Source organism: Miscanthus floridulus, chromosome 9 (assembly GCF_019320115.1).
Source record: "Miscanthus floridulus cultivar M001 chromosome 9, ASM1932011v1, whole genome shotgun sequence".
Classification (NCBI taxonomy): domain Eukaryota; kingdom Viridiplantae; phylum Streptophyta; class Magnoliopsida; order Poales; family Poaceae; genus Miscanthus; species Miscanthus floridulus.
This window is the reverse complement of record NC_089588.1, coordinates 110,539,626-110,554,821: the sequence shown is the minus strand read 5'-3', so window position 1 is coordinate 110,554,821 and position 15,196 is coordinate 110,539,626. Positions and strand designations below refer to the sequence as shown.

Here is a 15,196-nt window from a genome sequence, read left to right as displayed (position 1 = left end):
GGCTACTTAATCTGTCGATGACCGGACGCTCACACCGGAGGCACAAACACAAATGACCGCACGCTGAGCCGCAGTGTCTGATGGAGTATAGTAAGCATCCTTGCCCGACCGGATGTGTCCGGTGATACCGGACCGGACGCTGCCGGTGTCCGATCGACTGTCCTACCGTATACTGTTTTTTCTAATTCACACCGGACGTGTCCGGTGTGGTGACCGGACATGTCCGGTCACAGAGTTCGTCGCCAAATACCGGACGTGTTCGGTCACCATACCGGACATGTCCGGTCACTCTGTAACCAGCGCGACAAACTCCTCTTCGACTCTATCTTCTTCACCCCTACTCAAATGTGCCAACCACCAAGTGTATCACCTTGTGCACATATGTTAGCATATTTTCACAAACTTTTTCAAGGGTGTTAGCACTCCACTAGATCCTAAATGCATATGCAATGAGTTAGAGCATCTAGTGGCACTTTGATAACCGCATTTCGATACGAGTTTCACCCCTTTTAATAGTACGGCTATCAAACCTAAATGTGATCACACTCTCTAAGTGTCTTGATCACCAAAACAAAATAGCTCCTATGGTTTATACCTTTGCCTTGAGCTTTTTGTTTTTCTCTTTCTTCTTTCCAAGTCCAAGCACTTGATCATCATCATGGCATCATCATCATGTTATGATCTTCATTTGCTTCACCACTTGGAATATGCTACCTATCTCATGATCACTTGATAAACTAGGTTAGCACTTAGGGTTTCATCAATTTACCAAAACCAAACTATAGCTTTCAACTAGCCTACTCAAAATGCAAGCCACCTACCACAATTCTAATTTAGATAGTGTCTATTCACACAATAGCTATGACACTACCCTATGTTAGTGTGCTCTCAAAGGCTAACTAAAGAGCCACACCAACTAAGCAAGCAAGCTCTCACAACTAGCTACACTAAAGAGCTTGACAACTAGTTTGCGGTAATATAAAGAAAGTGATCAAGAAGGTTATACCATCGTGTAGATGAAGGTTCCATTCAATCACAAGGATGAATAATAATGAAGACCAATCACCTCGGAATCAATGATGAACACAATGATTTTTACTGAGGTTCACTTGCTTGTCGACAAACTAGTCCTCGTTGTGGCGATTCACTCACTTGGAGGTTCACGCGCTAATTGGCTTCACACACCAAACCATCAATAGGGTGCCGCACAACCAACACAAGATGAGGATCACAAAAGCCACGAGCAATCCACTAGAGTATCTTTTGACTCTCTGCCGGAGAAAGGTCAAGAACCCCTCACAATCACCACGATCGGAGCCAAAGACAATCACCACCCTCTGCTCGACGATCCTCGCTGCTCCAAGCCATCTAGGTGGCGGCAACCACCAAGAGTAACAAGCGAAACCCGTAGCGAAACACGAACACCAAGTGCCTCTAGATGCAAACACTCAAGCAATGCACTTAGATTCACTCCCAATCTCACAAAGATGATGAATCAATGATGGAGATGATTGGGAGGGCTTTGGCTGATCTCACAAGGTTGCTATGTCAATGAAAATGGCTAAAGGTATGAGCTTCAACCGATCATGGGGCTTAAATAGAAGCCCCCACAAAATAGAGTCGTTGTACCCCTTCACTGGGCATAATGCGGGGTGATCGGACGCTCTGGTCCGATCGATCGGACGCTGGCCCTCAGTGTCCGGTCACATGATTCACGCCACGTGTCCCCTGCTTCAAATACTGTTCGTCAAATTTCAACGGTCATCTGCTGACCGGACGCAGCGCACAAAGTGATCGGACGCTCAGCCTCCAGCGTCCGGTCGTTTCCAGTAAGGTTCTAGAAACGATTTTCTTCGAATTGACGCGTCCGGTCATGCTTGACCGGATCCTACGAGCGTCCGGTCACTCAGTGACTTTTCTCTGCGCTGCCCGACAACAGGACCGGACCCTAGACCTCAGCGTCCGGTCAGTCCAAGACCCAGCGTCCGGTCATTTGACTGACACTAGAGTCTTCGCTACCACACTTGACCGGACATGCCGGTCCCTCTAAGACCAGCGTCCGGTCACTTAGTGACCAGCAAGACTAACTCATTTTCACCTCTAACTTCTTCACCCTTGCTCAAATGTGCCAACCACCAAGTGTATCACCTTGTGCATATGTGTTAGCATATTTTCACAAATATTTTTAAGGGTGTTAACATTCCACTAGATCCTAAATGCATATGCAATGAGTTAGAGCATCTAGTGACACTTTGATAACCGCATTCCGATACGAGTTTCACCCCTCTTAATAGTACGGCTATCAAACCTAAATGTGATTACACTCTCTAAGTGTCTTAATTACCAAAACAAAATAGCTCCTATGGTTTATACCTTTGCCTTGAGTTTTTTGTTTTTCTCCTTTTTCTTTCCAAGTCGAAGCACTTAATCATCATCATGGCATGATCATCATGCTATGATCTTTATTTGCTTCACCACTTGGAATGTGCTACATATCTCATGATCACTTGATAAACTAGATTAGCACTTAGGGTTTCGTCAATTCACCAAAACCAAACTAGAGCTTTCACGGGGGCAAGTACAAGGCTTAGGAGGGGCAACAGAGGGGGAGAAGACACCGGAGAGGGAGAAGTCGCTTGGGCTGGGAGGAAGTAGGACGCCGGGAAGGAAGAAGGGGAGGAGTGGAGACAGAAAATATTTGCAGGATTTCAGTCACCTGCCCTCTAAGACATACACTAAATTTTTTTCGGTTTATTAAAAAACAGACTATTCCTCTGTAGCGAAAAGTTATGGAATAGAATAAAAACTCTTTTTTTGAGCAGAAAATAAAATAAAAACTCGGTAGTAGCAATTGCCAATTGGGCCGGCCCAAAACTGCTCGGCGTAGTGTCCTCTTCCCCCCACCCATCCCCTGTCTCGCCGTCGAGGGATTAGGCACCGCTCGTGCCGGCAGCCGCCCTTCTCACGGCTGCGTCTCTTCCGGCTGGAGCGGCTCCTACCCCCACGGCAGGCTCAGGCTGCGGCGCTCGGTAAGACGTAAGCCCCATTCCCCCACCGCCCCATCTTTCGCCCCATTCCCTTACCCCTGACTGGTTTGCTTTCGGCCCTCGTGAACCCTTCTTGATTTCAATCTTCCGAGCAAAATGCTTCGCCATTTTTGGAAATCTTGCGCCGTCTTTGATCTAACAGTGCGACTCATCAAGTAATCGATCTAGCAGGGCACGCCATGGAGCTTGGGGATGCCTTCAGGAAGCCCGCCCGCGCAAGTGGTGTCGTCGGCGGATCCTCGGCCGGCGGCCCGGACCGGCTGAGCTCTCTGCCGGACTGCCTCCTCCATACCATCATGTCCTCCTTGAAAGCTCGGCAGGCGGTCCAGACATGCGTGCTGTCGACACGGTGGAGGCACCTCTGGCGCTCAGTGCCCTGCCTCGACATCGACTTTGATGAGTTTAACAAGGCGCCCCCTTCTGACGACAGCTCTAGCTCCGACGATGGTACCTCTGATTCCGACAGTGACCGCTTGGAATGATGATCCTGACGACGACGACGACGATGATGACAACATCCACAACGACTGGGAGCACTTCACCAAGTACAAGGACTGGGAGGATTTTGAGGATTTTGCCGTGACACTGATACGCCGCTGTAACATTGCACAGTTGGATTCATTCCGGCTGCATACTGATGGAAGCAGAGCACCGGAGTTTGGCAATAGAGTGGCAGGAGGATGGCTCCGTCGCGCCATGAAATACTGCACTCCTGATCGTGCCAATCAGCAGGGATTGAGCTCTGGTTCTTGGCGCCTCAAAAGGCTACATCTCTGCCATGTACTTCTTGATGACCATTTTGTGAAGTGTGTTAGTTCAGTGTGCCGCTCTTTGGAGGATTTGGAGCTGGACAATTGCAGTTGTGAAATTCAGTCAATCACCTCCCAATCGCTGAAGACCCTGGTTCTGAAAAGATGTGGATGGCGCAATCTTTCTGAGATTATATCGCCCACACTGAAGACATTGGTTATTGATGGCGGCTCAAATATAGGTGCCTGTGTGCTAGTTATCTTGGCCCCCTCTGTGGTGTATCTGCATTTGGCTATGCGTGTTGACTACTTTAGTGGTGGTGTTTCATTAAACGAGGTGCCATCCAGTTGCCAAGGCTTTGATTCATCTATGGTATCACAAATATGTTTATGCCAGAAGTAAACTTGCTAGGCGATCAATTCAAGCTTCTCTGTAGCATATCTAATTCGACAAATTTAGAATTGTCGGATGTTGGGACAACAGTATGCCTTCACTGTCTCTTGCAATGTTCCATTTTATTCGCTCCAATAATGTTACTGTGCTATCTAATCTAATGTGCTATAGGTGCTTGGTAAGGAACCCAAATTCCAAGAATTCAAGAACCTGAGGAGCTTATTGCTGGACAGATGTGATCTCAGTGATGACTTCAAGACATTGGTATTCTTTCTTCGGAGTTCTCCTATTCTTGAGAAGCTCACTTTACGGTGCTGCGAGGTATACTGTTGTTTGGTTTTTAACTTACTTAATGAACATTGTTCCTTGTCTTACATCTTTTATGCTGGCCACAGTTCCCAAAATATTCTAACAAAAAGAAAGGAACACCCATACTCAACAAGACCTCATCTTCTGAGCTTCGTGGACTGGATTTTCTGTGTGAGAACCTCAAGGTTGAAATCATATATAATCATGGCTATGGACCCCACCTTATGCAGCTTCTGCTGTGCATCTCAGTGAATTTGTCGAAGAACAACGTTAAACTCACCAAAGTTAATTAGTGTTTTTGTTATCCCAGGCCTTCCATGTGGCATTTCACCTAATGGTTCATGTGGAATTTATGTGCACATTATAGGCTTACTTCAGATGCACTAAATCTCAAGCCTATACTTTTGACTAATTTCTAAGTGAAGCAGGCCTTTGCTCTATTGACTATATATGCTATTAATTTTTACTCTCTTTCCTTGCTTAAGGATATGATTGTCTCTGTAAAATGTCTGCTTTGATCCCTATGTGCTGTGTGTCAATGTCCACTGCCCATCGTCCACTTACATGGGCCAAGCTAGATTAAGTTCTTACTTATTGGGAAACTGTCTCCTATTATAAAATATTGGAAGCTTGAAAAATAGGTTCGGAAATAGCTTGTTTTCTTCTGTTTTTTGGCCTTCTGGGGAATAGGCAGAGGTACATACTTTCGAAAACTACACACCATCTTTAATTCATCAGGGTTTTTGCCTTCACTGTGCAATTATCTTAAGGATGAAAGGGAGCATCTCTTGGTGAAGGAGGATGAGATCCGATATCGATGGCAAGAGTATTTTGACAAATTGTTCAATGGTGAGAATACGGACAAAACCTTTCAGTTGGATAACTCTTTTGATGACATCAATAGGCGCTTTGTGCGGAGAATCCAAGAATCTGAGGTCAGAGAGGCGTTGAAAAGGATGAAAGGAGGTAAGGCGATGGGACCGGATGGTATCCCAATCGAGGTGTGGAGATGCCTCGGGGACATAGCTATAGTATGGCTAACCAAGCTGTTCAACCATATTTTTCGATTGAACAAGATGTCTGACGAGTGGAGAAGTATATTGGTACCGATCTACAAGAATAAAGGGGATATTCGAAGTTGTACTAATTACTGGGGAATAAAGTTGATGAGCCATACTATGAAGCTATGGGAGAGAGTTATCGAGCATCGCTTAAGAGCAATAATGCGGGTCTCTATGAACCAATTTGGTTTCATGCCCGGAAGGTCAACCATCGAAGCCATTTTCTTAATAAGACAAGTTATGGAGCGGTATATGGAGAAGAAGAAGGACCTACACATGGTTTTATTAACTTGGAGAAGGCTTATGATAATGTTGTGACTAGTGTTCGAACAAGTGATGGGCACCCAAGGAATATTATGTGGTGGACTTTGGACAAACATAAAGTCTTAACGAAGTATGTCGGACTCATTAAGGACATGTACAATAATGTTGTGACTAGTGTTCGAACAAGTGATGGAGACACGGATGACTTTCTGATTAGGATATGACTAAATCAAGGGCCAGCTTTGAGCCTGTATCTGTTTGGCTTAGTGATGGATGAGGTCACAAGGGACATACAAGGGATATCCCTTGGTGTATGCTTTTCGCGGACGATGTAGTGCTAGTTGATGAAAGCTGGACAGGAGTGAATCAGAAACTGGAGTTATGGCAGGAGACTTTGGAGTCCAAAGGTTTTAGACTCAGTAGAACTAAAACTAAGTATATGAGATGTGACTTCGGTACTATTACTCGGGAGAAGGAAGATATTAGTTTGGAAGGTCAAGTAGTGCATATGAAGGATACCTTTCGATATTTAGGATCAATGCTACAGAGAGACGGGGATATTGATGAAGATGTTAGCCATAGAATCAAAGCAGGGTAGATGAAGTGGCGCCAAGCATTTGTGTCCTATGTAACAAAAGGGTACCACAGAAGCTAAAAGGTAAGTTTTATAGGACGACGATTAGACCTGCTATGTTGTATGGTGCAGAATGTTGGCCTACGAAAAGACAACATGTTCAACTAGATAAGTATCGCGGAAATGCGTATGTTGCGTTGGGATTTGCAGTCATACAAGAAGGGATCGAGTTCGGAATGATGATATACGTGATAGATTAGGGGTAGCATCAATTGAAGAAAAGCTTGTCCAACACCGGTTGAGATGGTTTGGATATGCCCAACGGAAACCTCTACAGGCACCGGTGCATAGTAGAATTCTAAGTCAGGATAGTAACGTGAAGAGAGACAGAGGAAGACCGAAGTTGACTTGGGTAGAGGCAATAAAAGGAGACTTGAAAGGATGGAATATACCCAAAGACTTAGCCTTAGATATGAGTGTTTGGAAAACAGCTATTCACGTGCCTGAACCTTGATTGCTTCTGCTGGGTTTCAGCTCTAGCCTACCCTAACTTGTTTGAGACTTAAAAGGACTTTGTTGTTGTTATTGATGGATCCCCTAGATCTATGTGCAAAATATCTTGAGCCCCTCTGCTTTAACATGCATGTCCTTCTATGTGGCTTCGCCTTTTGCTTCACATGTGGAATTTACTTGCACATTATGGGTTCCCTTCAGATGCACTAGATCGCAAGCCTATATTTTTGACCAATTTGTAAGTGATGCAGGTATTTGCTCTATTGATTATATATGCTATTGATTTTTACTCTCTTTTTTTCCTTGCTTCTGGTGCTTTTAACACTATGTACTCTGTGTATCTGTGGCTCTTGTCTACTTACATGTTTGCTTCTGTGTTTTCCTACTGAAACTGTCTCCAATTATAAAACATTTCAATCTTGAAAAATGACACCGGAAATCACATGTTCTCCTTTTCTTTTCTCCCTGGGGCTCTTTGGGACTTGGCAGACAGGTACATACTTTGGAAAACTGTGCACCAACTGAAATTCATCAGCGTTTTTGTCACCAGTGTGCAGATATCTCAAACTATACACCAACTCAAACTACATGTATGTGCAAAATATCTTGAGACCCTCCGCTTTGACATGATTCCAAATCATATATCGACAATCTTTCGTCTGACTACAGATGAACTGAGAACTTTGTGCTGACTGCTGACTTCAGACGAACTGAAGCGGTCTGGCTGGCTCACCCTCTTTTGTTTCTGCAATGCACAAGATCTGTAACCAAATCCCGTGTAATTTGAGTGTTTTCTGTTCCAATTTCAGTTGGTTTTCTCACGCAGCTCCATTTGACAAACTAATGCCTTCTTAATGAAAAACAGGCTGTCAAGTCTGCTCGAGAAAAAAAAAAAACTGAAAACTTTGTATTGACTGCTGACTGATGCTGGTGGCTTGCTCACCCTCTTTTGCTTCAGTTGGTTTTTTCCGTGCAATCAAACTTTGACATGTGTTCAAGTCCCCTAGAACGCAAATGTGGGTGATGTAAGGATTTCAGTCGGTGAAACAAAATTTGACTAGAAATTTGAAAAGGCAACCAAAGAAACAGAGAGAGTTTCAGGCGAATTAGGTCTTTCTTTTACAACATTTTATCTTTCACTCGTGTGATGGCACCTGGCAAATCAAACAGATCAATCACTGGGCCAAAGTGCAGCATTGTTAAGTGCTCTATAAAAAGTAATTTACCCACATATAAAAGCACGCACACAGTCATATGCAGCATCACAGCCAACAAGGCCACCCCAAACACAGAGAATAAATCTGAACTCCATGGTTGCAAGTACACAACAAAGTCTAAAGATTGTTTTGCAAACATAACAATTTTGTTCTCCATGTTCTACCATACTGACTTGTTTATTCCAAAAAAAAAAGGATTTTGCAAATATAAAAGATGAAGTTAGTTCATTGGCACATAAGGATTTGTAAAACTAAAAAAAGATATAAAAACATGTCGTTGTAAAATCCATTGAATCAGGATTATTGTGACAACTTCTTCATATTGATATACCATTTGAACAGGTGTGATGCCCGTTTTTTATAAAAAAAAAAACTATGCAATTGAAAACTTTTTTTTCCTCAGGAATTCAGGAGACCTGCACATCTTTTCTATCAAGAGAGAAAATGTTGTCGAAACCTTCATCTAGGATTGAATAACTAAAGTTTCTTTAAAGGTGTAGTTGACTCTCAATTTCTCTTACAGTAGTGAAAAATTGCTAACAAATCAATGTCATATCGAAAGATCTTTAAGACTGAGTTCACTCGTATAACTATTATTATTCTCTCCGTTCTAAAATGTAAGGCATTTTGTTTGTCCTAAGCTGAATTTTTTTTCTTCTAAATTTAACCAAGTTCATAAAAAAACATATCAACATCTTACAACACTAAATTAGTTGCATTAAATACACCAAATTTAATCAAACTTAAATAAAAGGCATGTTTAGATACCATGAGCAAATTTTAGCTTAAATTAGCTCTATTGCATCCAAACAAAGAGGCTAATAGGTGGGTTAATTTTTTAGCCAAGTCTTCAACTACTAGCCAACCATATATAATTTAGACAAATTTATAGCTCAACTAGGAACTAGCCATGTGCATCAAACATGCCCTAAATCTAACTTAGGACAAACTTAAAACATCTTATAATTTTTAACTAATTATTAGCCAAAATTTTATGAAGTTTGATTTTAATCACAATACGTCTACTAATTTCGAGCGGAGGGATTACTTTACAGACTAATCCTCCGTAGCCAAAAATCATGGATTAAAAACTCCTTCTCAGCTATTGGGCCGGCCCAGAACTGCTCGGCGTTGTGTCCTCCTCTTCCCCAACTCTCTCGCCGTCGAGCATCCCCGCTCGCGCCGCCGGCGCCGCCCTTCTGACGTCGGCGTCTCCCCCCACGGCAGGCTAAGGGCTCGCTCGGTAAGCCTCATTCCCCTACCGCCAATATTTCGCCCCGTTCCCGTACCCCTGAGGCCCTAATTTCTTTGATTTCGGCCCTCGTGAACCCTTCTTCATTTCAATCTTGCGATGAGAACATGCTTCTAACTCAGCAAATGCTTCGCCAATCTTGCGCCGTCTCCGATCTAGGAGAGCGAGCGACTCATCTAGTAATCGAACAGGATTTTGTGGTGTTTTGTGTAGATGGATTTATTTTTAATCTTTTTATTTATTTGTTCTGCGGGTTCTTTGGTCCTCTAACGTGGGGAACTGCTCCGAGCAGGGCACGCCATGGAGCCTGAGGATGCCTTCAGGAAGCGCGCCCGCGCAAGTGGTGTCGTCGGCGGAACCTCGGCCGGCGGCCCGGACCGGCTGAGCTCTCTGCCGGACTGCCTCCTCCATACCATCATGTCCTCCTTGAAAGCCCGGCAGGTGGTCCAGACAAGCGTTCTGTCCACACGGTGGAGGCACCTCTGGCGCTCGGTGCCGTGCCTCGACATCGACTTTGATGAGTTCAGCAACACGGCGCCCGCTTCTGACGTCTTCGATAGCAACGAGAGCGACGATGATACCTCTGATTCCGACAGTGATAACTGGCACAACCACAAGGACTGGGAGCACGTCACCAAGTACAAGGACTGGGAGGATTTTGAGGATTTTGCCGTGACCCTGATGCGCAGCTGTAACATTGCACAGTTGGATTCATTGCGGCTGCATGTTGTCCAAAGCCGAGCACCGGAGTTTGGCAATAGAGTGGCAGCAGGATGGCTCCGTCGTGCCATGAAATACTGCACGCCAGATCGTGCCAGTTATCAGGGATTGAGCTCCGGTTCCTGGCGACTCAAAAGGCTGCATCTCTGCCATGTACTTCTTGATAATAATTTTCTGAAGCGTGTTAGTTCAGTGTGCTGCTCTTTGGAGGATTTGGAGCTGGACGATTGCAGTTGTCAAATTCAGTCAATCACCTCCCACTCGCTGAAGACCCTGGTTCTGAAAAAATGTCGATGGCGCAATCTTTCTGAGATTATATCGCCCACACTGAAGACATTGGTTATTGATGGCGGCTCAAATACTGATGCCTGTGTGCTTGTTATCTTGGCCCCTGCTCTTGCATATCTGCATCTGGCTATGCATATTGCCCTCTTTCGTGGTGGTGTTTCATTAAACGATGGTGCCATCCGTTGCCAAGGCATTGATTCATCTATGGGGTCACAGACATCGTTCTGTCAGAAGTAAAATTGGTGGCGATCAATTCAAGCTTCTCTGTTGCATATCTAATTCGACAAATTTAGAATTGTCGGGTGTTGGGACAACAGTATGCCTTCACTGTCTCTTGCAATGTTCCATTTTATTCACTCCAATAATGTTACTGTGCTATCTAATCTGATGTACTACAGGTGCTCGGTAAGGGACCCAGATTCCAAGAATTCAAGAACCTGAGGAACTTATTGCTGGACAAAACTGATCTTAGTGATGACTTCAAGACATTGGTGTTCTTTCTTCAGAGTTCTCCTATTCTTGAGAAACTCACTTTGCGTCACTGCTTGGTATACTGTTGTTTGATTTTTAACTTACTTAATGAACATAGTTCATTGTCTTACATCTTTTATGCTGGCCACAGTTCCCAGAATATTCTAACAAAAAAAAGGGAACGCCCATACTCAACAAGACCTCATCTTCTGAGCTCCATGGACTGGATTTGCTGTGCGAGAACCTCAAGGTTGAAATCATATATGGCTATGGCTATGGACCCCACCTTATCAGGCTTCTGCGGCGTGTTTCAGTGAATCTGTCGAAGAACAACATTAAACTCACCAAAGTTAATTAGTGTTTTTTTTTATCCCAGGCCTTCTATGTGGCTTCTCACCTAATGGTTCATGTGGAATTTATGTGCACATTATAGGCTCCCTTCAGAGGCACTAAATCGAAGCCTATACTTTTGACTACTTTCTAAGTGAAGCAGGCCTTTGCTCTATTGACTATATATGCTATTGTCTTTTACTCTTTTTCCTTGCTTAATGATGTGATGGCCTCTGTAAAATATCTGGTGTAAGCCCTATGTACTGTCAGTGTCTACTGTTCCACTTACATGGACAAAGCTAGCTTAAGTTGTTACGTATTGGGAAACTGTTTCCTATTATAAAATATCACAATCTTGAAATATGGGTCCACAAATCGCATGTTTTCTTCTGTTTGTTTTTCTTCCTGGGCCTTTTGGGACTTGGCAGAGGTACATACATATGAAAACTATACCATCTTGAATTCATCATTGTTTTTGCAATCACTTTGCAGTTATCTTGTGTATGGGTCCCCTACATATATATGCAAAATATCTTGAGCCCCTTTGCTTTGACATACATGTTCTTCTATGTGTCTTCTCACCTTATGTTTCACATGTGGAATTTCTTGCATATTATGGGTTCTCTTCAGATGCACTAGATCACAAGCCTATACTTTTGACCAATTTCTAAGTGATGCAGGTCTTTTCTGTATTGACTATATACGCTATTGATTTTTACTTTTTTTTTTCCTTGCTTCTGGTGCTTTTAACACTATGTACTTTGTGTATCTTTGTCTCTTGTCTACGTACAAGTTTGTGTCTGTTTTTTCCTACTAAAACTGTTTCCAGTTATAAAGCATCGCAATCTTTAAAAAATGGCACTGGAAACTGCTTGTTTTCTCTTGTTCTTTTCTCCCCGGGGCTCTTTGGGATTTGGCAGCGACTGCGAGGTAGTACATTCCAAACAAAAAAATCCTGTGCAGATATCTCCTGTATGCGCCCCCCCCTCCCCTACCCCGTTGGGCTTACCTTAAAAGCCGACTTATTCGGCTTTTTTTTTTCAGTCGGAACCGTGTTTTTTTATTACAACAATTCAGCTTCGGCTTGTTTTTTTAGCCAAGCGAACGGAGCCTACATGTGTAAGGATACTGAAATATGTGGAAAATTTTTTGATTAAATTTGAAAAAAAAAACAACCAAAGAAACCGGTCGATTAACAACCACGCAGTGCACAAAAGCACCGGTGACAATGACGCACCGATAGAGTTTCAGGCGAATTAGGCCTTCTTCTACGACATGTTTTTCACTCGTGTGATGGCATGTGGCAAAGGAAACCGATCAACCACCTTATTCTCCTCATCCATTTCATTTTGGGTCAAGAAGGTGGGAAAGCGCCTTTCTATTGTCCCAAAGTGCACCATTATTCAAAAAAGTAATTTACCCACATATAAAAGTCATACACAGTCATATGCCGCATCACACCCAACAAGTCCACCCCAAACAATAGTAGCATAAAGATTGTTTTGCAAACATAACAATTTTGTATTTGTACTCCATGTTGTACCACATTGACTTGCTTATTCATAAAAAAAGATTTTTGCAAATATAAAAGATGAATTGGCACATAAGGATTTGCAAAAAGAAAAAGAAAACAAGATCTGAAAGCAAGTTGTTGGAAAATCCATTGAACCAGGATTATTGTGTGGCAGCATTCTCTTCATATTGCTATACCATTTAAACAGATATGATGACCAAAAAATACAAATAGAAATCCTTAGTACTCTTGTAAGCAATCGAAGGTGAAACCTAACATTTCTTTTTCTCAAATTCTTAGGAGACCTGCACATCTTTTATATATCAAGAAAGAAAATGTTATTTGAAGAAACCTCGTCAGTTTTCTATAGGTGTATTTCTGGATTTAATATAAAAAAGTGTCTTTAAAGGTGTACTTGACCCTCAATTTGTATTACAGTAGTGAAAAATTGCTAAAAAAATCAATGTCATATCAAAAAACCTTTAAAAGACTAAATTTGTTCATATACTACCTCCATTTGAAGTTATAAGACGTTTTTCCTTTTATGGAGATATATTGCTTCTACTGTGATATAGTATATATATAAGTATATAGCAAAAATTATGTATCTAGAAAAGCTAAAACATCTTATAATTTGGAATGGATGGAATAACTATTTTTTTCCTCATGAATGACATTTTGTTTATCATAAATTGCAGAATCATCTAAGTTTAACCAAGTTTATACAAAATATATAGCAACAACTTAACACGCTAAATAAAACTATTTAGTTGCATTAAATAAAACCAATTTAATCAAACTTAAACAAGTCTAACTTAGGACAAATCTAAAACACCATACGCTTTTTAATCGAAGAATTTTATACTTTGCATGCATATAATTTTAACTACTTACTAGATAAGTGCCCGTGCATTGCACGGCGGCCTCGAATTTTATCCACATCTACGCGAAGGATTTGTTCATTTTGCGAAAGCAATAAAAAAACTATTAAATGATTTTGCATTGGAAACCTAAACTATTTCCAAATGCATTTACGCCTTTTCATCGTATTCAAAATAATTCACGCATATGCCAATTCTTTTGTTGCATATCCAGTATGGCCCTGACATCGAGCCTCTTTCATTCAGGACGCGCGGATTTTATATTTCTAACTTTGAAGTTGCAATTTTCAAGCTTTTCAAACTGACTTTGAAGCAGAGTGTCTATAGGTTATACATGCTCTTAGATTTTTCATGATTTATATTCCACGCGCAATGACACCTTACACTCTTTGGTTCAAAGGAACTTAACAAAATTTGTATTAAAATTTCTAGATTTGATTTTGATTTTATTTAGATTTTATAAGTTTAAGTCAATTTGTGCATTGTTCCAGAAAAGACAAGAAGCTAACAATACATTTTTTATTGGGAACCCTGAAGTCTATATAAATCTTTAGGTTTCTGCATGTCGTTTTCGGTCTTGGACCATTGGTTCCGTATGGGATACTCCGGTCCGAATTTTTTTCTATTTGGCCCTTTTTTTGAAAGTTTCTCACAAATAGACCCCTGGCAGAAAGAATTCAGGAAATAGACCCTTAGCTCGGCGCCAGAGTGACTGGCGCCGAGCTAGGCGCCAGTGTCTCTGGCGCCGAGCTGGCGGGCACGGTGGGGTGGCCTGCCAGGGAGCTCGGCGCCAGTCACTATGGCGCCGAGCTCGGCGCCGTAGATCTTGGCGCCGAGCTCGGCGCCGTAGTGACTGGCGCCGAGCTTGGAAATATCTATCCGGCCCGCGCGTCTTCCTCTTCCTTTCTCGCCCAAGCCGCCCCTGCCTGCGCCGTTGCTGCTGCCCTTGCCCGCTCCACCGCCGCGCCCACGCCCACCACCGCGCCCGCGCTGCGCCGCGCCGCGTCGCCGCCGCTGCTCCGACGGCCGAGCCCGCGCCCTCGCTGTGCAGCGCCGCCGTTGCTGCTCCGGCGGCCGAGCCCGCGCCGTCGCCGCTCCCTCGCCCGAGCCCGCACCGTGCCGCCGTGCCCTCGCACCATTGCCCGTGGTTGGCGGCAGCGCCGCGCCGCCACGCCGTCCTCGCCTTAGCCTCGCCGTGGTCTCCACCGGCGGCCTCGGCCTCACCCCGCCTTGCCCCCTCCACCGCCGGCCTTGCCCCGCCTTGCCGCCGTCCACCGCCGGCGTGCCTCCCACGCCCGTCGAGCCGGACTCACCGCGCGGAGCGCCGGGCACCCCGCGTCCGCCGCGCGCCACCTCTGTCGTCGGTCGCGCCACCGTGGGCCCGGATCTTCGCCTTGACCTACGCTCGTCGTTCGCCGACCCGGAAAGGTAAAAATTATGAATATGCAATGTACCTATTTAGTTGGTGTTTGTTATTTACTAGTTATTATGATGACTCAGTTAGTTGATTTAGTGAGATATATATGTAGATAGATAGAAACATTGATACATTGGTAAATAGATATAGTTAGATAGCTACTTAGATATGTAGTTATATTTGTAGTTAACTTTAT

The 15,196-nt window shown here is 43.5% G+C and overlaps 2 pseudogenes; both read left to right on the top strand.

Moving 5' to 3' along the window:
- Positions 1-2,974: 2,974 nt before the first annotated feature.
- Positions 2,975-4,971, top strand: LOC136482633 (MEIOTIC F-BOX protein MOF-like; annotated as a pseudogene).
- Positions 4,972-9,238: 4,267 nt separating this feature from the next.
- LOC136482632 (MEIOTIC F-BOX protein MOF-like) lies at positions 9,239-11,529 on the top strand (annotated as a pseudogene).
- Positions 11,530-15,196: the final 3,667 nt, after the last annotated feature.